Source organism: Homalodisca vitripennis, chromosome 1 (assembly GCF_021130785.1).
Source record: "Homalodisca vitripennis isolate AUS2020 chromosome 1, UT_GWSS_2.1, whole genome shotgun sequence".
Taxonomy (NCBI): Eukaryota; Metazoa; Arthropoda; class Insecta; order Hemiptera; family Cicadellidae; genus Homalodisca; species Homalodisca vitripennis.
Genome location: NC_060207.1, coordinates 161090562 through 161115305, shown reverse-complemented (window position 1 = coordinate 161115305; position 24744 = coordinate 161090562). Strand labels below are relative to the sequence as shown.

Here is a 24744-nt window from a genome sequence, read left to right as displayed (position 1 = left end):
ATCCAGACATGAGAATGTTGTCAATTCTGCTGTAATATATGTGTGAGTACCGATGTAATCCAACAACATTTAACTGATTGCTTGGCATCTGTCAAATACACACAATCACTTTGTCTATATCCAGACATGAGAATTGTTGTCAATTCTACTGTAATAAGTGTGTGAGTACCGATGTAATCCAACAACATTTTAACTGATTGCTTGACATCTGTCAAATACACACAATCACTTTGTCTATATCCAGACATGAGAATGTTGTCAATTCTACTGTAATAAAGTGTGTGAGTACCGATATAATCCAACAACATTTAACTGATTGCTTGACATCTGTCAAATACACACAATCACTTTGTCTATATCCAGGACATGAGAATGTTGTCAATTCTACTGTAGTAAGTGTGTGGAGTACCGATATAATCCAACAACATTTAACTGATTGCTTGACATCTGTCAAATACACACACAATCACTTTGTCTATATCCAGACATGAGAATGTTGTCCAATTCTACTGTAATAAGTGTGTGAGTACCGATATAATCCAACACATTTAAACTGATTGCTTGACATCTGTCAAATACACACAATCACTTTGTCTATATTCCAGACATGAGAATGTTGTCAATTCTACTGTAATAAGTGTGTGAGTACCGATATAATCCAACAACATTTAACTGATTGCTTGACATCTGTCAAATACACACAATCACTTTGTCTATATCCAGACATGAGAATGTTGTCAATTCTACTGTAATAAGTGTGTGAGTACCGATATAAATCCAACAACATTTAACTGATTGCTTGACATCTGTCAAATACACACAATCACTTTGTCTATATCCAGACATGAGAATGTTGTCAATTCTGCTGTAATAAATGTGTGAGTACCGATGTAATCCAACAACATTTAACTGATTGCTTGGCATCTGTCAAATACACACACAATCACTTTGTCTATATCCAGACATGAGAATGTTGTCAATTCTACTGTAATAAGTGTGTGAGTACCGATGTAATCCAACAACATTTAACTGATTGCTTGACATCTGTCAAATACACACAATCACTTTGTCTATATCCAGACATGAGAATGTTGTCAATTCTACTGTAATAAGTGTGTGAGTACCGATGTAATCCAACAACATTTAACTGATTGCTTGACATCTGTCAAATACACACAATCACTTTGTCTATATCCAGACATGAGAATGTTGTCAATTCTACTGTAATAAGTGTGTGAGTACCGATGTAATCCAACAACATTTAACTGATTGCTTGACATCTGTCAAATACACACAATCACTTTGTCTATATCCAGACATGAGAATGTTGTCAATTCTACTGTAATAAGTGTGTGAGTACCGATGTAATCCAACAACATTTAACTGATTGCTTGACATCTGTCAAATACACACAATCACTTTGTCTATATCCAGACATGAGAATGTTGTCAATTCTACTGTAATAAGTGTGTGAGTACCGATGTAATCCAACAACATTTAACTGATTGCTTGACATCTGTCAAATACACACAATCACTTTGTCTATATCCAGACATGAGAATGTTGTCAATTCTACTGTAATAAATGTGTGAGTACCGATGTAATCCAACAACATTTAACTGATTGCTTGACATCTGTCAAATACACACAATCACTTTGTCTATATCCAGACATGAGAATGTTGTCAATTCTACTGTAATAAGTGTGTGAGTACCGATGTAATCCAACAACATTTAACTGATTGCTTGACATCTGTCAAATACACACAATCACTTTGTCTATATCCAGACATGTAGGCTAATAGATCGAATTAACTAGGTATCAACAAAGCTGTGTATTTAAGCTAACTGAAATATTGTTAAATTATAATTGATCAGGCTATTTAATAAAATATAGAAAAATATTATGTATACAGTCTAGCATCGTATTTTGTAACATTTCCCAAGGTTACTCGAGAAAATAATTTAGTAGGCTTACAATAACAGAAATAGAATTCTAATTCCGATACCCTCCTCCATCTTCTACTCTGTATGCAAAGTATTTATTTTCTCGTACATCCTTACATGTTTCAGAATATGACAAACTAACATGGAAACACCGATTTCAAAAAGGATTGGAACTGCAACTGAAATTGGAAGCGTTCTCTTGCCTATAATTGCGCATAAGGTTACCACATGTAGCTTAACTATCCCTATGATTTTTTTATAGAGTTCTACGATGCTGCATGTCCACCCATTGAATTTGACTAAGCGTTATTAAAGCATGATGATTATCTGACTGAAATGATCCATAGGCTTCAAAACTATTGCTACGGAAATGATTTAAAGTCTGTTACTTTGTTATTCTAAAATTAAACATTAAACTATAAACATGTGGTGTTAAAGTTTGCTTGTATAAATTCTATTATGGTGTCTATGAAAATAAAGAACGTAAGAAATATTCAATTTTTTTTTTAGTACTACCTATTTTAATAGGTACTTAAAATGGCCATGACTATTTTAATGTGACTTGCCATTCAGTGTCATGAAATTATAAATTAATTAATATTAGCTACTGCTTAAAATGGCCGGTCGATTTTCACCCAGTAAGCGTTAAAACTCAAAGAACCTTAACACTGATGGTCTCTGAAGGGTTAAGCGTGCTGACACAAACGGTGGACTGTTGAGCAGGGGTCCACACAAACAGCTGTCCAGACAGATCAATAGTGGACTCTCTATACAGTACTCGTATACTGCTACAGTGCACTAACGTTACACTACACAAGTACAAAGCATCGCTTTGTCTGCGCTGAAATAAACGTGTTTCATCGGATTCTCTTGAAATAATTTACTTCTATTGGCTAAACGTTTAGTCGATACTAACTACAATTAAATTATTTTATAATTGAGAACACAATTATCTTACTCCGTTCCTTTTCGTATAAAACTAGAGTAATTCACTTCGAGGTATAAATTTAATTAAGTTCCAGGAGCATAATTATTAACACGAAATTTTTTTCGTTATTATGATCTCTTTATGTTGAGTTGGATATTGAGATAAGATATGTCAAAATCGTTTTAAATTCAATTTATAATGATTTATACTTTTTGGAGCGCTTTTTATGGTTTTACGTTTTATGTAATTGCGAAAATATACCTAACGTCGCTAAATAAACATTTATATGAGAATTGTGATTCTCAAAATGGACGTTAATATGTGAGTAATGAATCTCCATATTAACATGTATGGTAGTATTTCAATTCCGTAAATGAACATGAATGTAATAATTATGATTAACTAATTGCACATATAAATGAAAATTGTGTTTCCTAAACGAAACATGTATAGGAAAACTATGTTTCTTAAATGATCGCGCAGAGGAGAATTCTGATATAGCAGAACTGTGATTCCATAAATGAACGAGTAGAATATATGACGATTCCCCAAATCAACATACACAGAAGAACTATAATTCTTTAAATGAACAAGTAGAAAGAATGATGATTCCCTAATGATGATAGTAATCAGATATTCTAATAATTTGGGTTTTTGCAATCTTTTATAAACAACATAATATATAGATTTAGGTAACATTTTTCTCGTTCCAGTTTTTTTTAATATATATCTCATTTCCCATACTTCCTTCTTATTAGTAAAGTACATGTTAGGTAACCACGTAACACAACCCTAGTAATACTGCACTCAGTCTGCACTGACAAAGTACGGACGGGTCAGGTCCAGGCTGTTAAGAAATTCCCATTAGCATTCAGACACGTTCGGGCCAGCGCGTCGGAAAGCTTAATGCCATAAAATGCGCTGAAATGGCTTTCACGATCGTTCCGCTTTAAGAAGGAACACCTGCACTCCATTCTACACGGAAATTACTTCTTTTTTTGAACAAACGTTATTACTCGAAGTCAATACCTTTACTGTGGAACAAGTCACTTTGTTCGCAGAAACATGTTTATGTGATATCAGACACGCGAAAGCATTAAACGTCAAACAACTATTTATGAAAATGTCTCATAATATAACAAAATTAAATCTTATATGTTGGATAACAAAACCACTGTACAATGTACTTGATAAATTAAAGAATTTCTTATGTTATCTATAGAATATGTATTAATCATAAATAATATCATAGTGCCATATTCTCGAATATGAATGGGTACAGAACATAATGTAAGAAATATTAATATTTGCGATGTTTATTAATGCGTTGATAAAATAATAATGTAACACAGCGTAAATATATGGATATTATATGTTACAAAAAAATGAACTTTGTGTTTCAAGAATTTATATCTGTCTTCTTATTTCAGTGTCAGAGACTAGGAAGATGCAGGTAAGAGAATATACAAAGCAACACCTATGGTAATGAGTAAGTCTGTAATGGCGTTTATTTATTAATTTACGTCCATGCTCAAGCTTACGTCTCAGGCTTTGACGTACCCTTTCTTGAAACTTATGTTGAATTACTTTTTAACTTAGAAATAATATAAATGTCTAAAACCCTGCGACTTTAATGTTACGACCCAACCCAAGCATAACTATCAGTCGCTGATTTAAATACAGCAGGAAACCAATTAAAAATACAAAAATGATCATTTGTTCTCATTGATGACTAGCTAACTGATGCACTTAATACTTTACAGGCACTAATAGTAGTTTATATTATAATTATAACTCTTCTATTGATATTATCCAATTTTAACCTGATATCTCTCGTTTGCTTATCTCTCGTTTAAAATCTAATTTATGATTGAAATTAAAATCCCACAATTTAAAAACTGATAGTAACAGTAAATTATATCAATATATGCAGCTGGCAGTGTTGTCACAATCCTTCCCAGCCATATAATAGGATTACTTCTTAAGTTCCATTACGATTCAGTTAGCATAAAAAAAGGTTTTGAACCATCTGTTCCTTAGAAATGGTCAAATACGAAACAAGTCCGTATGCTGCCCATCCCCCTCATTGTATAAACATAAATATTCACACTGACGTAAACTGTGTTGTCTAAATTTATAATTAAACGAGAATAACGCATCAGAGTAATTAAACCTTTCTAAATTACAACTCAAAGAGACCCCGCCCATCGTCGAGTAGTGGTTGCTCGATAAGAATGACAATCTGTATGTGTCGGATCACGTGGTTATTAATGTAGTATTACCTCGACCAACAAAAACATTTTTCACTAAAACATATAACTTCTTGGCCTCTATAATATTCAATAGAACTAACTAATGATATTAAAAGTGTAGATACTTCACAATTATTTGATAGAAAACTCAGAGATTAGTTAATTACAGTGCAAAATATAGATAGTTTGTTATTTAGAATCCAAAGTTGACTTATATTTTTTATTTCATGTTAGGGTTTTCTTATACATGCATTTGTTCTTTGTATGTATGTATACAATGTTTAAAGGTATGAGTATGTATGTATATGGATGAATGTGAAATGTAAGTAAATTATTTTATTACGAAATGTGTGCATGAATTCTATAGGACTAGCATAAAGTTTATTAAATTTCAACTAAGACTGAAAAATGAAAAAAAACCTTTATTTGTTTGTTTTTTTATCACTTAACAAATCTTGAAAAACATGGTTACGTCTAAGTATTAATTTTATAATTAGACTGTAATTTTATATTGTTCAATGAGACCTGCGATAAAGAGTTATTGTTCTTTTGTAATAAGTTTCTTTTTTATTGGAATGCAAATTTGTTTAATTACGTAAAGGTCAATTGGGAGTTTAGAAATTACAGTCATATTTAAAGCTCTGTATAACACAATTACTTCGTTAATGTATTACATTTTTTCGTCCAATCAGGATTTGCCTTGGAGTTTTCAATTACTTAGACCTGACTTTTATTCTATATTAATTGGAATAAAAATGAAAAAAACCTTTTATTTGTTTGTTTTTTTTATCATTTATCCAATCCCGAAAAACATGGCATAAAACTGGTCAGAATGAGCACGATACTTTTTTTTAGTTATATATGAAATTATTTTTGACATATTTTAATTCTAGATATTATTATTATACTACTGTATTCTTTGTTATTTATTGTTTTTGGAAAATAAAGATTATTATTATTTCAGAGTAGGTGTTAACCCTTTCCTTATCAATAGAAGATTAAGAAGGTGGTTTTCGAAGGATATGGGTTAAGATGGGGGGAAAGTGTATTTAATTTAACTACGATTTAAATATGTCTCATATTCGTCATAAACGTTGCCCGCGCACAAACTTTTATCAATGATAATGTTGTTACGTGTTTATAACTGAGTTAGATACTAATGACAGATACGACGTAAATTAATAAGGCGATGATCAGATTGACTGACCTTCAGTGCTGGTAAGGTCACGGCTGACCACACCCACCCATGTATTATCGTCTTCATTCATAATATTTCAATGATGTTGACTCTCAAAATGCCCACGTTCTATTAACGTTTGATAAAATTTAAATTGGACTTGGAAACGAAATGATTTTAAAAGATGTTAGAACTATATAATACCGTACTCAAGACATGTAAAAACAGTCATATATTACATAACTATCTAAATAATAAAAAAAATAGTAAATTTAGGTTTTGTGGTAGTAACGTATTCTGAGGTCAATTAATTTTGTTTACCTGAGTTGCTGATGTAATCAAAAATATCAAAGTATTTTCCGATGGATTGATTGTTTATTCGCGTGGGTTAATTTTGAGATTTATTAACGAGATCCGAAAACAACTTAGCACCAACATACTAGAAATTTAAAGTTCTTACAGAACAAAACTTATTACCATCTAAGTGTTGTCGGTTTTATGAAACTTAAATATTATAATTGTTTAGCTCATTTTAGATTAAATAAAGTGATGTTATACTGTTAAAATTAATATGCTTCACAAATCAACAATAATAATGAACGCCTTAAACTCACGATTTATTCAATACTGTTATACTCAAAATCTAAAACAAAATTGACACCACAATACAATTTTAGTAAAATGGATGAACATTTTTAAGGAAACCCTGAAAATATCTTTCTAACCAAAACAACGTGTTTTTAACGAGCTGATTTACTATTGTTTAAAATTTTGATTTGTATAGTTCGTTATTATCCAGTGACGGCAAAAATTACCATCTTGTTGAATAAACATTTACCCTGTCAGTTACGCTGTGATCCGAATTCCCAAACAATAGGTTAGTTACTTGTAACAAGATTATTATGCACTTAATGTTTTAATTGTTTATTTAGATAAACTGTTTAGTTCAAAATTAGCGTTAATTTGTCGACGACCGTTCTCAAAATAAACAGTCTTTGACTAAATATATTAATAATAAATAACTGTAATCCAATTCTGCTCAAAATATTATTGGAAAACATTTTCCTCAAAAATGCACTTATAAAACATTAACCTATTAGGAATTGAATTCATAAAGAAGTCACAAATAATTAATAAAGGATCATTTATGTTGAATTAACTGTAAATTGTTGTGGTAAACTGTTTGTAGCATCCAAAGCCACTCACACGTACTGACGGAGACTTAAAACATTCTAATCTTAAAAATTAATCAGTACATATCTAACTCTGCCAGGCTACGCCTTTACAACGAGAGCGTCTACAATAGTTAACTTTCACTACGTGAATTCCCACGACAGTGTGAATTTATTACGCACACATAATTAACTTATCCTACACATAACTAAAACAGCAGTCAAATTTAAATTATTACACAGCGTTGAAATACATGCATAATACATTACGCACAACACTGAATAGGATTTGACACTTATTATGTAGTTAAAGTTCTGGCTAAATCAATATTATTCCTTTAATTAGTAGCCAATTTATACAGAAACGGGTTATTTAAAAATAAATACCATTTCAAGTCTACTACCCAGTTATCAATATTTGCTCAGGTTTCCAAGCTTCAGTAGGAGAGTGCGTGTTCCAATTGGATTCGGAGGGATTTCGGATAATCGGTCGGTTAATCCAGCCCAATATAAGGAGGGCGTTTACACCAGAGCAGCCTAGACATGACAGGACCCCTGAACAGCCTATTCATTCCTACGCTGATGCCGACTTACACCACGATACGTCATATTGGAAAATAAAACTATGTTTTACCAACTTTTTTAACCAATGCTTTGAGGTGGTGCAATCGAATTGTTGTTAGGAGGAAATTTTTTACTTAAAATAATAGCCATTGAAACAATTGTTACATCCCCGGCAGACAAAAGAGAAATTATGCCTGCCTACTTAGTGATAGGTTTCAATGACGATCGGTCAAATCCCATGGGTGGCACCTTCAGCAAACTTATTGTCTATGGACAGTGTAGGTGTACCCCACACCATGTGGTTTTTACAGGTTTAGCTAATGTAAAATTACAAATCTAAATCTCGTTTCATTCTCGAGTTGTAGTGCTGACAGATAGACGGATAATCATGAAAAAATTAGTTGACACAAAAATGACGAATCATAGATCTCTTTCTTGTAGAAATAAAGTTTCACGTAAAATTAAGTATATGTATGAAATGTTTCTCGACATATCTTGCTACATGATACATTAACACTTGTTTCATTATATTGGTTTTCATGTTTACATAATAATATTGTACACACCAATTAACTATAAAATTATGTATGTTTTTATGATAGTTAGGCTTCACATGTAAATATGTCACACGTTTTAATATTTCATGGATGAACTGAGTTTTGTTTAAAAATTCATTAATTCTGCTATTTCCTCGTTCCCATCATGGTTACCCATAAGACAAATGTAAGAATATTCGCTAAACTCAGTCAAAGTCCATGGAATAACATGTACAATCATCAATCTCAGTGTTACTCGTATATAAATGAAGCCGCATGCGTAATATCAAGTCAATAGGTCATAAGACATAAAATATTTTCAGTCTCTCAACTGATTCGGTCTATAACTTCCCTAAATGTATTAAATTAAACAAATTTTAGGATCACTCGACAAGGAACTATAAGCACCCAAATTATGAAATGTAGGTAGTTTTGCAAACGAGTCCAAATAACAATATCTAAAGATATGAATGTGATATGCTTTGTAATATTTGCAAGAGTTAGACCCTCAGAGAGTGACAGGACACTTACTAATTTTTCCTTACGTAAATTAAATTACTTATAAATATAAACTTATCTTTCCCTCAGGTCATCTTTTATGTACATACTGTAGAGCATTTATAACCTTATATTCAACAGTTGTTTTTGCCTGATTATGAAACTACATAAAATGCAGCTTCAAATTCCTACCACTCCTCGTAGAATAATGAAAAGTTTTCTTATTTTTTCTGGCTTTATAATAGGTATTTTAATGGGATGTGGCCAACATTTCTTTTAAAATAACTATCTCTTAAAATCCGTTTAGTTTTATCATTTTTTAAATTCTTATTCTTTAGGTTTAAGATAAAGACAGGAAACACCTAATCGCCGTTTGTGCAAGGTACGACAGATATTCAACATAGTAAATTGGGCCATCGGATTAGCAAATGGTTGAAAATAAGGATATGAACGTTTTACAGTATGTACATAAAATATAACTGGAGTGAAAGCCAAGTATGTATATACGTACCAAATGAATTAAAATTCATAATGATTAACATTCAGTTTTTTATAAACAACTATTATTTCTTTCAATCTTACACAATTGATCAATATGGCTTCTTTAAATATAATTTATTACAAATATCATTATATTAGATTATAATTCATGTAAAAATTCAATATCCTAATCTTCACTTGTTTTTCCTTGAGCCTTTAACCCAGCTGGCCAAAATAATTACTGTTATAATATTTTTTATAATTTCTAGTACTACTATTATAAAAAAGTGATAGCACAATCGCAAATGCGCATGTGCTTATACACCTTACTCTGAGAGAAGATGAGATATTCTACATAATATTGACTGAAATATATGTTATGAAACCGTGTTCTAATTAATATGTGAATGCAACTGATTTGTATAATTTAATTGATACTTTACTGAAGAGTCAACCAACTTTAACCAAGTTCAATCTAATATTTGATCTCTAGCTAAATACGACTCACATTTTCTTTACCAGGATAACTTTGTAACTTCATAATAGGATGAAACTTAATAATTGCAAAACTTCTTAGTTTAATTATTTATTAAAACATTACAAAGTTATAAAATACTACCTCAGAAAGGTTAAAGCTTATAAAACTGTTGGTATTTGTGGCTGACAAAGTTTTATTTTATTTTGAAATATTTGACAGCAGAGAAGAGAGAAAGTCATTCCTGAAGATGCGTCGCTGATAAAAAATAAAATTTTCCCATAAGTATGCAAACACTCTGCCCCTAAAAATGCGGAACGGCGTCTCTTCCATATTCAACAGATATCGGTTCAAAGTATTCCAAATTCCAATCGTAATCCTGATCATATTGAAAACATTTTAAGAGCAATTCTCTGGATTCTTCTCCACGCCCTGTGACACGATAAGTAGAATAACTTTTTTTATTATTTTCAATATTTTAAATCCTCTAATAGATACGTACATTTGGTCAAACATAATATGCATTTTGATCTCATTCCTAATTTTATTCAGATCTTTATAATCCTGTACTACACTTGCCTAGAATAAGGGTGCAATCAATGTAAATTAAAGTTTTTTCTCTGTGAGAATAACATACATAACCTTAAACTTTCAACTCGCTTCACTTGATGATATTTTAGATGGAGTTTATAAATATGCCACCTTGATTACAGGAGTGAGATGAAATTCAAAAACAGTAAATGACAGTATACCCCGAATTAAAGGAATATGTGAGACAAAGCCAATATTGCCAAGTAAACCAATTTCAATACACTATTCAATACACTATCCATTTGAACAAAGGAAAATTTCAGCGTCAAACTGGACACTATAAGTTTTATCAAGACTTTAAAGTGAGATGTAAAATAATTTAAGGGAAGAATGTCAAACGTATTTACCATCATCCCAAAATATAAGGATTGTAGGGGAGAATAAAAATGTTTTTAAGGTGTAGGTAATAAAAGAATAGAGACCGTTGGAGGTTTTCAAGGAAACAACATCCAATACAGTCTCTAAATTAAGTTGTATCAGTGTTTAAATACTATCCATTTTGGAAAAAGTAATGTAATAAATCCTCAACCATTCGATAGTGAAGGTAGGGAACAGAATCTTTGAATACCTAATACTTTTTTTATATTATACATGCATGTAGTGGGATACTTAATAGGCTATTAATAGGCTAACGTATTTGCCATCATCCCAAAATATAAGGATTGTAGGGGAGACTAAAAATGTTTTTAAGGTGTAGCTAATAAAAGACTAGAGACCGTTGGAGGTTTTCAAGCAAACAACATCCAATACAGTCACTAAATTAAGTTTTATCAGTGTTTAAATACTATCCATTTTGGAAAAAGTAATCTAACAAATCCTCAACCATTCGATAGTGAAGGTAGGGAACAGAATCTTTGAATACCTAATACCTTTTTTATATTATACATGCATGTAGTGGGATACTTAATAGGCTATAATAATTAAATTTATACACAAAATTCAAATGTAGTAGTCTTTATCACAAGGAGCAAAAGTGGTCGTATTAGTCCGAATCGTGTTGTATCAACCAAGATCTCAAATACAAATAAGCGCCTAAAGACGCTTTTGCTCCGCGTGGTAAACATTAGGTTTACCATACGAAAAACAAAATAAAGACTTAAAATTTAAAACATTTGACTTCATTTTTGTTAACTAATAACTCAACATAGTAATACTGGGCAGTTTGCATACAAAAAACAGCTGTGTTTTTTTTTTTTTTTTTTTGTATTTACTTCGACAGAAACAATAATAAAGTTTGAGGTTAGCGCACTCAAAAAACTCGAATTTTATGAACCAACTCAAGTATTAAAAACAGCCGTAATTTGTGCAGTGTATAATAATTTTAACACACATACAAAATGAAGTTATTTTATTAAGGTGCGGCAATGAAATATCTCCCGGTAGTAAAATATTCAAATAATATTGGTTTATTGACATGTGTAAAGCAACATAAAATATCACATAACATATTTTAGTTCCATTTCAGGAAGTAAGTTTTATGTGAAAAATGTTTTAATGCATCAAATTTTAATTTATACGAAATTGAAGTTATTACAAAAATTACTTTATTAATATTTTATAGGGATAAGTTTATAAAGTTGCTAAGTTGAATCAACATACCAATGTCCATATTAATTATTATTAAAATAAAATACATGTTATCCAATATAAAAGCTTCTGTTTTCAAGTTCAGGTGCAGAAACACATCTTATAATTAAAAACGTTCGTTTTAATGAAAAACGTTGTCTTGTGTCAATTTTAATAGCAACATCACCCAAATGAGATACATGAGGGGCAAGGATACCGAGATAAATAATGAGAACTGGGCTTCCCTCGGCTAAACACAACCTCTGATAACGAGCGTTTTATTACTGGCGGTCGTAAAAACTTTCCGCAGTCATAGCGTGGGTAATTTCACAAAACTATAAATATTTCTTATTCGGAAAATCAGTGTTTGATGGCACTTTAACTACTGTTATGAATTAAATAGCTTATAATTGAGGTTTTATTTCTATAGACATGCACGTTTTTTTGGGGAGGGGGGTTTGAGTTCTTCAAGCTTATATAAATGTATCTGTTTCCTGTATATTGATATCTTGTTTTTCTAACTGTTAGATGAATAATTACAAATACTTTGTTGTTCATGTAACGTAGATTAGAGGATTCAGTCAGTAACCTCAGCATTAAACATTTCCGTTATGCTCGATCAGAGGGCAGCAATTTTGAAATCTCTGGGCATTAAACACCAGGTCCTTGAAAACCTCTGGTATTTGGGTGTAAACGACGTGATGGGCAACCTAACCTCTAGAATCCTCCAATTTATTCGTTTTATTGGCTTCTAGATTTATTCAAGTATGGCATCATCCAGGTTAAGCCACCAGTTACAGGGGACAATGATTACTAGAAGCCACAACCTGTTGGGTGAATTATCGCTGGAATACTAACCATCGTTCTCTAGAAATAATTGTAAAACAATCCAACTTAGAGTACCATCTGGGTTTTATGGATCTTTGCTAGATGAAACTAACTCAATCCTCAAACCACTGGTCCTTAAAACCATTGGTCCAAGTAACAGGGACCCTCTTTAGTCTTTGAAACCATCCCTTCCACATGTTGTCCCCTCCTGATCTTTGGGAGGAATTGCCATCTAGGAAATAACCGGTTCATGGTCTGCGAGTGATATCTCATCTAGTATTAGCTCCTGTGAATTGAGACTCAACTTATGGGTTCTTACGACCGATAAAGGCGTCTTCTTATCTGAAATGTACCTTCCTACCTGTGCTGTAAAACTTGTGCTTGGTACACAAATTGAGGAGCAACTTTCTGGAAGCCGCTGATCTCTAGAAACTCAATCTTTGATAATCCTCTTTATATGCAGCCTTCACGAATCTATTTAGCCTCGCTGCTTTGTGTACTTCATACTTTCAGTATAATACTATCACAGAGAGACAGTCGGTACACATCGTTTGTCTGTGCTACTATGCTTTTGAGGCTACTATGCTGTTAATCAATTGTCATAGATATAAATATAATGAACTAAACATAGGTCCCATTGCTACATAATGTATTCATCATGTACATAAAGTGTACATGATGAATAGAATGCGCTGACTAAATTTATAATTATACTAAGGTAAACATTATTCCATGGATGTCCATATCAGTTTTTTTTTTAAACTTAAGCACCAATTAAAGATTCCAGAATGGAAAAAAGTTTTAATCTTCACGTAGTACAGAGCCCTAAAGTAATAATTATGCAGCATTTCATGTATTTCCATAATATAAATTTGATTTATAAAATTCTTCTCCTTATTCCTAAATACCAAGTACAAAGGATTCTTTAACATTCATAAATATGTTTACATTATATATGTTTCTTGTATCTCAAACTAGATCAGTGTGTACAACATATCAAGAATGGAAGTACTCAATCCATTATACATCTGTAATCACAAAAATAACGTTTAGAGATTTTAGAACTGTACTATTATTTTAAACACAGATTGGAAAGCACAGATGAGCAATCTATCTTCACTATAATAGATGAGCAACGAACCTGTTAATGGCATTTAAGAAGTGAAGAGTTAATGATAAAAATACAAATTGCTCCACTTGTCTTGTTCTCAAAAATACACTAATAATGTCCTAAACAAACTAGGCATACAAGCGTTTATTACATTGGAAGAATCCATGAGATAGACAATTGTTTACTGGTATCCAAACTTACAAAAAGGTCAAATGCACCATAAAAAGTTACCAACATTTTTTCTCGTGTAGAATTAGAGCCTGGATTAAAACGCCAGGTTGATCATCAAACAAGATTATTTATGCTCAAATTGTAAAGATATAAAGCATTTCAGCATATACAAATTTTATATTATATCACAGAATATTTCAATACGTTTATCGCAGCCTACCACATTTACGAAGTAGTACAGGGATTGCATTCATATCATAATAATATATTTATAGGATATGTGTACATTGGTGTATCTCAACCTAACAATGGATCGTCATTAATAAGTCTGTAACGGTTGAAAAGTAAAACCCAGTTTTAAACTGTCCCTGTATGAATGAATCTTTATCATAAAACGAACTACGATGGGCGGGGTAAATGCCCTATTATCCCTACGGTTGCCAAAGGCAACAGACTATTCACTAATGTCCCACAAGCTTTGTTGTCGCGCCGCTTTGTACTTAAGCCAATTAATTACCCAGTCATCAACCAGGAGGCGCTGCGGACGCTTTGATCTACCGACTGTTTCGTGTTTACTCGAGCTCTGGAGCGTGCACGTGCATGGTTACCTTGCATAAACATGTGTTGTGTATGGAACGCTTCAGTTATGATTGGTATACCAAGTATTGATCAAAAGTAGCCCCTACCGGGTGATTTAATTTTTCACCGGTTTTCCACATGGAAGAGGGGTTGATTAAAGTACTTAAATAACTGTACTTAAAACTGTATTTAAATATTATTAATACAAATTGTGTACAAAGAAAAAAAAATATATATATATATATATATATATATATACATATATATATATATATATATATATATATATATCTTACATGATACATACATATTAGAAAATATTTGTTTAACATACATATTATAATAAAGAAACAGAATGTAACTTCGTCAACCCTCATATGTTAGTAGAGGGACTTTTAATTGTAACCTTTTGGGATATTTCTATTAAAGTACACACATGAACAAGCTTTAAGTATGTTGAAGATGGAGCTTGTATTGGCTAAGCTTAACTTAATTACATTTAAACAAAAAGGCCAATATTTAAAACTTGTATTTTTGTAAGGCCTTTCGATAGAAAGAATAAAAACAAAAGTTAATGTTTGAAATATTGGTTTGTGTTTAAATGTAATTAAGTTAACAGTAGCCAATACAAGCTCCATCTTCAACATACTTAAAGCTTGTTCATGTGTTACTTTTTCAACTCGCATTTTTCAAGAGAGGGAAGAGGAGACCCGAGATGTTTAAAATACTCCTCACCTACATTTGGAATTTTTTATTGTGGAAATAAAAGTCTTCATGTTGTCTTTAGGAAAACCCATTCTAACGGTAAGTGAGCAGGAACAATGAATGTTTGATACTAACCACTTGTCTATTCTTCTCTTATTAAAACTCTTATCACTTTATCGGGTTTTATAATGTAAACCTTAAATTGAAAATATTAAGATTTTTGCATTTAAAAATATGTAACATCATAACGTGTAGTTTCAAGAACTTGATTATTAATTTCTGAATTGTACAATTAAATAACATATATTCAAAATGCAATGGCGGGGTTTTGAACAGTTAAGTTGTAACACCACTTAAAATTCTGAATGTAATTCCTAACAAAGGAATTCCAAAACCAGACGTCTCACTAAGGCTAGTACCTAGGGCTAAGTCAACAAAATTCGCTACAGATGTTCTGTCCGGCAATGGTAGTTTCTAGGTATCGTTGTCGAACGGCGTTATGGACATACACCTATGAACCGTGAATATTACTAATATCCTATTACAAATTTTGATATTTACTCCCTCTCATTTCACTTTTTAAGTGAAGTGCTTTACTAAAACCTCCTCTTGCCTTGGAGAGGATCAAATTTGTTCGAAGCGTAAAATTTCAACCTCGTAGCTTCATTGGTGTCCCAGTTTCGCTTTGACTACAGACTGACAAAATGACGCTGACTTTTCCCACCTTTATTTGCAAGAGGGCCTTCCAATTCAATAGGCCACTTGTTAAAAATAAGTCAAAATTCTAAGGTTTCCAAATAAAATTAAAGAATTTTCATGTTTTCAATATATACATACCTAAGAACCTAAACCTTACGGGTTGATCAGAGGGTAAACTTTTTCTATGCGGTGTTACTTTAACGTTTTTGTATTCTCTCATTCTATGGATCACAAGATGAACATCGTTGTTTGTAAACTTTGAGCTACCCATTCCCTTATTTTCCATCTCGTTTATTACGGGTATATAACAATCGCTTTTCGTTATAATGATATATTTCTAAAATTCAATTTTTACTATCCTATTTTACCCAACTACTTTTTTCATCTCCAGTATAATACGCATTGCCAATAAGTATTGTACTAAGCCTACATCTGAAGACTCATGGGGTTTTCACGATTTTATAAGACTTAGAAAAGACCAAATTACTTTACATTATGTGGTTGTATCACAATAATGTGTCAATTAAATTGATCTGTCAAAGCGATCCTTAAACAACCACTCTGACATCTCGACATACTCAACCTTACAAGGCGGAATAAACGATTTGGCAGCTAACAGCATGAACAGAAATTATGTTGCTCTCCTACATAACATGATGGAAATGTATACAGAAATCTGACATCTCGACATACTCAACCTGACATGGCGGAATAAACGATTTGGCAGCTAACAGCATGAACAGAAATTATGTTGCTCTCCTACATAACATGATGGAAATGTATACAGAAATCTGACATCTCGACATACTCAACCTGACACGGCGGAATAAACGATTTGGCAGCTAACAGCATGAACAGAAATTATGTTGCTCTCCTACATAACATGATGGAAATGTATACAGAAATCTGACATCTCGACATACTCAACCTGACACGGCGGAATAAACGATTTGGCAGCTAACAGCATGAACAGAAAATCTGTTGCTCTCCTACATAACATGATGGAAATGTATACAGAAATCTGACATCTCGACATACTCAACCTGACAAGGCGGAATAAACGATTTGGCAGCTAACAGCATGAACAGAAAATCTGTTGCTCTCCTACATAACATGATGGAAATGTATACAGAAATCTGACATCTCGACATACTCAACCTGACAAGGCGGAATAAACGATTTGGCAGCTAACAGCATGAACAGAAATTCTGTTGCTCTCCTACATAACATGATGGAAATGTATACAGAAATCTGACATCTCGACATACTCAACCTGACAAGGCGGAATAAACGATTTGGCAGCTAACAGCATGAACAGAAATTATGTTGCTCTCCTACATAACATGATGGAAATGTATACAGAAATCTGACATCTCGACATACTCAACCTGACACGGCGGAATAAACGATTTGGCAGCTAACAGCATGAACAGAAATTCTGTTGCTCTCCTACATAACATGATGGAAATGTATACAGAAATCTGACATCTCGACATACTCAACCTGACAAGGCGGAATAAACGATTTGGCAGCTAACAGCATGAACAGAAAATCTATTGCTCTCCTACATAACATGATGGAAATGTATACAGAAATCTGACATCTCGACATACTCAACCTGACAAGGCGGAATAAACGATTTGGCAGCTAACAGCATGAACAGAAATTCTGTTGCTCTCCTACATAACATGATGGAAATGTATACCAGAAATCTGACATCTCGACATACTCAACCTGACAAGGCGGAATAAACGATTTGGCAGCTAACAGCATGAACAGAAATTCTGTTGCTCTCGTACATAACATGATGGAAATGTATACAGAAATCTGACATCTCGACATACTCAACCTGACAAGGCGGAATAAACGATTTGGCAGCTAACAGCATGAACAGAAATTCTGTTGCTCTCCTACATAACACGAAGAAAATGTATACAGAAATCTTCAAACCAAAATATTAGTTATAAGTAGACTAAAATATAGTTCAATTCAGATACTAATATTGACACTTCTACCGTGTCGAGCTTTTAAAAATGTATTCTTTTAAATTTAGTTGTTTCGTATAAATATTAATTGTCAATAAGACAATAATTTCATGCGGTATGGTTGTAAACGTCACTAGTTTCGCTACACCAAAAGACTATACTCTTACCCAACTTTTTAGACATCGTGCCTGATTTGGAAAGAGCCATTGTAAGATGATGCAAGAGATGCCAGATGACACAGTGATATAATAAAACACATTAATGAATCAGTATAAGTGCCACTTATCCTGCTTCTTTATGGCTAAAACTGTAACTGTAAGAATTGGCTGAGCTTTAGCCAAGTTTATCCCAAAAATTTCATTTCTGTCTGTCTGTCCGCAGGATATCTCAAAAACGAATTGACGTATAGACTTGAAGTTTTTTAGGAATATACCAACACTGAGGTCATGTCACTCCAATGGATTTGGCTGAGCGTTAGTGAATATTTTTAGTTGGTCTTGTGGAAAATCATGATGACAACGAGAAGGTTACAGAATAAATACATTTGTAAAAAAAATCATCCAATCATTTGAGTTTTTAACATGTAATTTTAATTCATAGAGTATAAAGAAAATAATGCGGAAATTCAATGTTAAAACTTCGTAACAAGATTTGATTTCAGCACACTCTTGTGTTTTAGTACCGTTCCTATCCCACCGGAACTTGTATTATTCAAACGCTTTGAAACCTAATTCAATTGGAAAATTCTCTTAGTCTCCTTTTGACTAACATCTACGTTTCCGGTTCACACCGAATCATAAGAGTTTTAACACATTTTAAATATTTCGGCCTCGCCATAGAGAGATATTTAATCAATGGGTGTTAATTAGGAAAAAAAAACCACCACAGCGAGCCTACATTGTGTTTGCAGTATTTCGTCGCAGTTTGAACCAAAATGCTGGCAGAAGGCGGCAGTGACACCAGAGTGAAGGCTACTGCAACCTACAGATAGCAGAAATTTTTTTTAAAGCGACAGTATTCAAAATTCGAAACACTACTAATATATTTTAAATTATGTTTTGATTGTAAAACAAATATTCAAAATGTTACTAACATCAACATCATCTTATATCCATGCAGCCCCAAAAAGCAAATCTGATTAATATGAATAAATGCCTACAATAGTAAAAAATACTCGATATTTTACACCAATTTAAACAACACAAATAGTATGGAATATGTAATAAAAAGTCTTATCTAAAATAGTTTTACTCCAATTTTAACAAGTAGAAGGAAACTTACCAGAGAACAGCATACATAAAACACTGAAATCAAACACTTTTATTAAATTTCCATTTTTAAAACAGGGAACATAAAAATGATATAACTATAAAATCTTTAACTATATTAAATAAAGAATTTTTAATCAATTATGGCAATTTAAAATATGATTTATATTTAAGTGTGTCAACAAAAGTGGTAACAAGATAGAGGATCTGTTGATCTTCAGGAGAATAGCCAGGGCAGGGGTTTCAGCTCCGGCGTAGGCCAATAGTACGAAGTTGCAATAAGGAGATCTCCAGGAGAATAGCCAGGGAGGTTTATCTCCGGCATAGGCCAATAGTACGAAGTTGCAATAAGGAGAAAGAACTTAGAATGTTTTTACACTATTAGGTAGTATAAATTTAAATCATCTAATAAACTTAAAATTAAACGGACCAAATAAAAATTTTAAAGTAAAAACGATATTTATAAAATGTCATGAGACGGTTTAATTTTAAATAAAGAATCTAGGCTACAGACTAATAATATTTAAGTGTGTCTTTAAGTCATTTCCGTATAGCGGTATACATTTATTTATATTTGTTTATCTTCCTTTGTTTTTGATATTTATCGTCCAAGGTATCGCAGTATTCTAATATACCGGAACGACAAAGGGCAAATAAGAGTTTTATGAGAGAAGCAGATTGCAAAGAGGGAAGTTCTTGCTTTCGTTGGAAAACCCAAGACCCTAAAGCTGAAAGTGAGCCTGTCAACTTCCACAATACCTTATGAAAACTGCATTATGTATTTTCCAGCTTTCACGGCGTAGCGTCACCTTTCCAAGAAATAAATACTTCAAACTAACGACGGTAATACTTGTGAAATTCATATTTATCGATTATAAGTATTCATATCGGAGATGCTTAGTTTTCTAACATATAAGTATTTTGTAATATAAGTATATTATATTAAGTAATATAAGTATTTTGTTTATATTTTAATTGTCTTGCTCGGTTATTTGAAAAAAAAACATGTTCTGTTTTAAAATAATTCAAGGTAAAATTTGCTTCCATCCACTCCAGAAGTTGTTTTTGTTGCTTTATTTTATTTAAGCACATCTGCCCCCGAAGACAATGAGCTGCAGACAAAAGTCCTGTTTGGCTTATAATTACGAGGGGTGGTGTGTATAATGACATGAGTTTAACCCTTCCACTCCTCCCCCCATCGAGACCCGTAAACCAGCTGCGCCGGAAAGAACATGTCAGTGGCTTCTCTCAGATATGGTACCTAACTCCACTGTAAACCGAGAAGAGGCCTAGCAAGATGAAACCATGATTAGAATATAAGTTATATATACTCGTACATAATAATGATCAATAGTAAATCGGTCTGAAAATATTCAGAAGTAATAGGTGCTGGAAGCTACAGATATTGTACATGTTCGGAAAATATAACAGCTATCATACCAAGTTATAATAATATTTCATTTACCTTTTTCATGTATGACCATAAGGTTATATCACTTTAGAGGCTGGAATAAATGCATTGCTTCTTGTCTTTCCGTAAGATATTTCGAGAAGAATTGGCCGGAAATAATTGACTCGACATTTTTCTGAACCTACATTTCTATATAAGCTACATGGAGTTTTTTTGCCTATGTTGCTACGTTGGAGCCCGGAGCAGAAATATTTTAAGATTTAAATGTTGTTGATAGTGCTCAACATAATGTGAACAAGTTAAGGCAGATTTTTGTAACTAAATATGCATGTATTTATTTAAGTGTTTTTACGGTGTTTAAACTAAGTTCATGTGACAAATTCGACAGTATACATTTTGGATAAAACCCCTAGAATACATTCAAACATTTACATTTATAAATGAATTGATTAGGATAGTTGGTTGGAAGCTAGGATAACTGACTACTAGGACGTGATTACTCCACCTCTCTGCCCTCCTTTGTAACCTCGACTTTTATTCTTGGAAAGTATGCATAAACCCTCAGTAAATTGAAGTAGTACAGTATATGTGCTTGCATTGGGACCTTTGGTAGCCTTATTCTGTTATTTCCTTAGTATACAATCAATGAATTATAATTGCAAAACTGGCTGGCTGGACTTGAACACTTCCAGTGGTTTATTGTAAGTGGTTTTTTTTTAACGTTCACACATTCATTGGACTCGCCTGTTATTTTCGTTCACTTTACACTGGTGTCACGGTTTCATTCGTCACTGTAAAAATATCGTGCTACAATATGAGTGAAGCCATTATCTAGTACAATGTGTCCATTTGTTCAGATTCTTGCTGAGTAACACTGTCAGCTGCAGATTATATCTATATTCCTGAACGGTAAAGTAACAATGTTGTTACTCAACTGTGTCATGTGGGACAGAGAGTAACCCTCTTGGGTTTAGTATTTAATATACTCCAATATTTAATATATCTTAGTGAAATACCTCAATACCACTATATGTAGCAAAGGTTGCATAGCACTCGTAAATTATTGTTAGCGGCAGTACAGCACTAATCTAGATATTTGTACTTAATTTTGAATATGCATTTAAAATGTATAAAAATAGAAAAAAAAAATAGGAAGAAATACAGTTTAACATAAATTCTAAAAAGTAAATAAAGGGTTTAAAAAATATAATACAATTTTATATTTTGGTCAATTAATTAATCCTAGATCATAGGAGTCAAGTGTAATAAAATAATTTATCGAATATGGTTGTTTAGATCTTAGTCCAAATTCTTGTTTAGATTTTAGTATGAGCTAATGTGCCAATTTATGATTTCTTCGATTCAATTTGTTTCGTGAGCTATCACAAAGTTTAAATTTGATTATATCTCTTGAATTCATTGCAATCCTCCAATGATTCTCTTATGGTGAATAGCGTGTAAGGTTACTTTTTCTTAATGATTTATTAAAAAATAGTCACGGTCATTCATACCCACAGGTTATATAGTTATATCTAATAACTATATTGCATATATTTACTGTCCATTATCCCAGTGCAAAAACTAAATAAACAAATAAAAATAACAAATAGTGAGAGTTATATAATTTTATTATTATATAGCCGTGATAATTACACTGAAGAATTAGTCACATAAAATCTATAATAATTATACTGTATTATATTAGATTCCTCTATGCACTATTAAAACAAATACCAACAACTCTGCTAGCGACGGTCAGTATTAGAACAGTCTGAAAGTATCCAAGAGTGACGGCTGGCTGCTGCAAGCTCAGATATTGGAAAAGTTAGAAGATGTGACAGCTCTAAAAATTCCCAGCAGTACGCCATTTTAAACTTTCCTCACTAACCATTTAAAATGTTACCCATTTGTTTAACAAAACTACTTGCAATTTTGGGATTAAGTGCTGATAAAAGACGAGTTTGGATACAATCGTACATTTTAATAGTATCAAAACACAAGTCTAAGGATGATAAAATAAATCCTGTATTCTAAGGATAATTTCTTAAATCCTTTTCTATGAAATACGAGACTGATGGAATGATTAAGTTCAATATCAGTGTACGCATTTGCGAAATCTAGAAAAATGATCAGCAGTATGGTTAAACCTCACAAGGAGTCTGAGATAAACATGAACATTATTCTAAAATTTAGAGGTTAAGGAAAAATTTCATTATTTATTAAAAGAAAATGGAATAAAACGTTGTTGAGAACGTTTTATAGAAAACTTGGAGTTTTAAAGTTTTAATTTTCTTTCCTTTTAAAATATGAGAAGAATATGGCAACTCCATCTAAAACTTGTAACCAGCAACTGACGTCCCATACAAACGAAACAAGCAAAACTATATTCAACAATAAAATACAGGCTATAAATAGCTTTTATCTAGAAGCTATATAAAATAGTGAAAGATTACTATTTAGTATTCAATATTTAATATTCTTATTATTTAAAAATCACTACATTTGATAACAATGTTATTAAATAATGATATCCTTTTGCTAATCGTTATTGTAAAGTAAAGTAAAAGTAAGATAGGATCAGGTTGTGAATATTGTAGGTATGTTAAAACAGCAATATGAGAAAAAAATCTGAATAATCCCAAATAGAATTGCATTTATTTACAAAACTTTTTTTCGAAGACTTCGAGTAAAACTTGAAAGAGCAGATAGGGCAAGTTATTTTTTATTAATTTTGATCTTTGTTTACGAAAAGATTGAACACATGGTTATTATGTTTTTCTTTTGCACTTATTTTTATCTTATTAATTACATTTGAAAGGTAAAACTGTCTGGTAGTCTTATACATATTCAAACCAGGCTGCCGGATATTGCTGGACCTTGATATGAATACATGTTACACGTATCATACATAATAAGTTAGGGACGTGACTTACGTCACTAAATATATTATAATTTTTTCTAAGCTCATGTCATCTCGTTCGGCACTTACTGTGCGTACAGACATACAGAAACTGTATTTCTTCCATCAGCTTTAATGAGAAGGCTTTAATGAACACTTAGCCAATAAACAGTTATAGATAACATAAACATTTAAAAGTTATTTGTCATGTTTGTAACGTATTTCGTAACATATATAATTTTTTTCATCTACAATTTTATTTATTTCGCAAAAATTGAGTTAAAAATAAAATGCTAAAGAACCTAACTGTTTTAACAAAATTTAAACATAATAAAAATAGTCTTTTATCAGGTTGTTCTTTGCATTAAAGTAATTTATACAATTGTAATTATTCATAGTATAAAAACTAAATTTAAGAGTACTTACACAACCCATAATATCACTACAATAATATTAACTATTTACGGATTTTTTAAGTCTTGAGATTCTGGAGGCTCTATTATTATGCATTTCTCAATGAATGTGAGTATTATCTTAGCTTATAATATGGCTGGTGTTAATCAATTTTAGCCATAGAAATTTACCTCAAGTTTCTCTTATTCAATGGTAAAAGTTTCATTAAAAAAGGAATCAAAAGTCCAGTCAAGGCACATTTGATTGGGTCAGAAACAGGAGGGCGAATGGAATAAAAATAGAAAAAGAAAAAATGTGTTCACATGTCACATTGTTTTGGTTGTCTGATATGTGTGACACATAAAACCAACCGTCCGAGATATAAATCAGCGTAAGTCTACAAGATAATAGAGATTACAAAATGTAGACTTCTAGATAACTTACTTCTGAAGAACATTTTCACTCGTAAAGTACATTACGATACTAAGATAATTGTTTGAATTTAATGAT

At 32.0% G+C, this 24744-nt stretch overlaps 1 protein-coding gene across 3 annotated transcripts in view; it reads right to left on the bottom strand.

Moving 5' to 3' along the window:
- LOC124375224 (protein tincar) overlaps positions 1-24744 on the bottom strand; it is a 450528-nt gene that overhangs the window by 373468 nt on the left and 52316 nt on the right. For all 3 annotated transcript variants that reach the window (XM_046833357.1, XM_046833358.1, XM_046833359.1), the window contains exon 2: positions 19545-19567. The gene's annotated coding sequence lies outside the window, so the exon portion shown is untranslated. The remainder of the gene's footprint in view (positions 1-19544; positions 19568-24744) is intronic.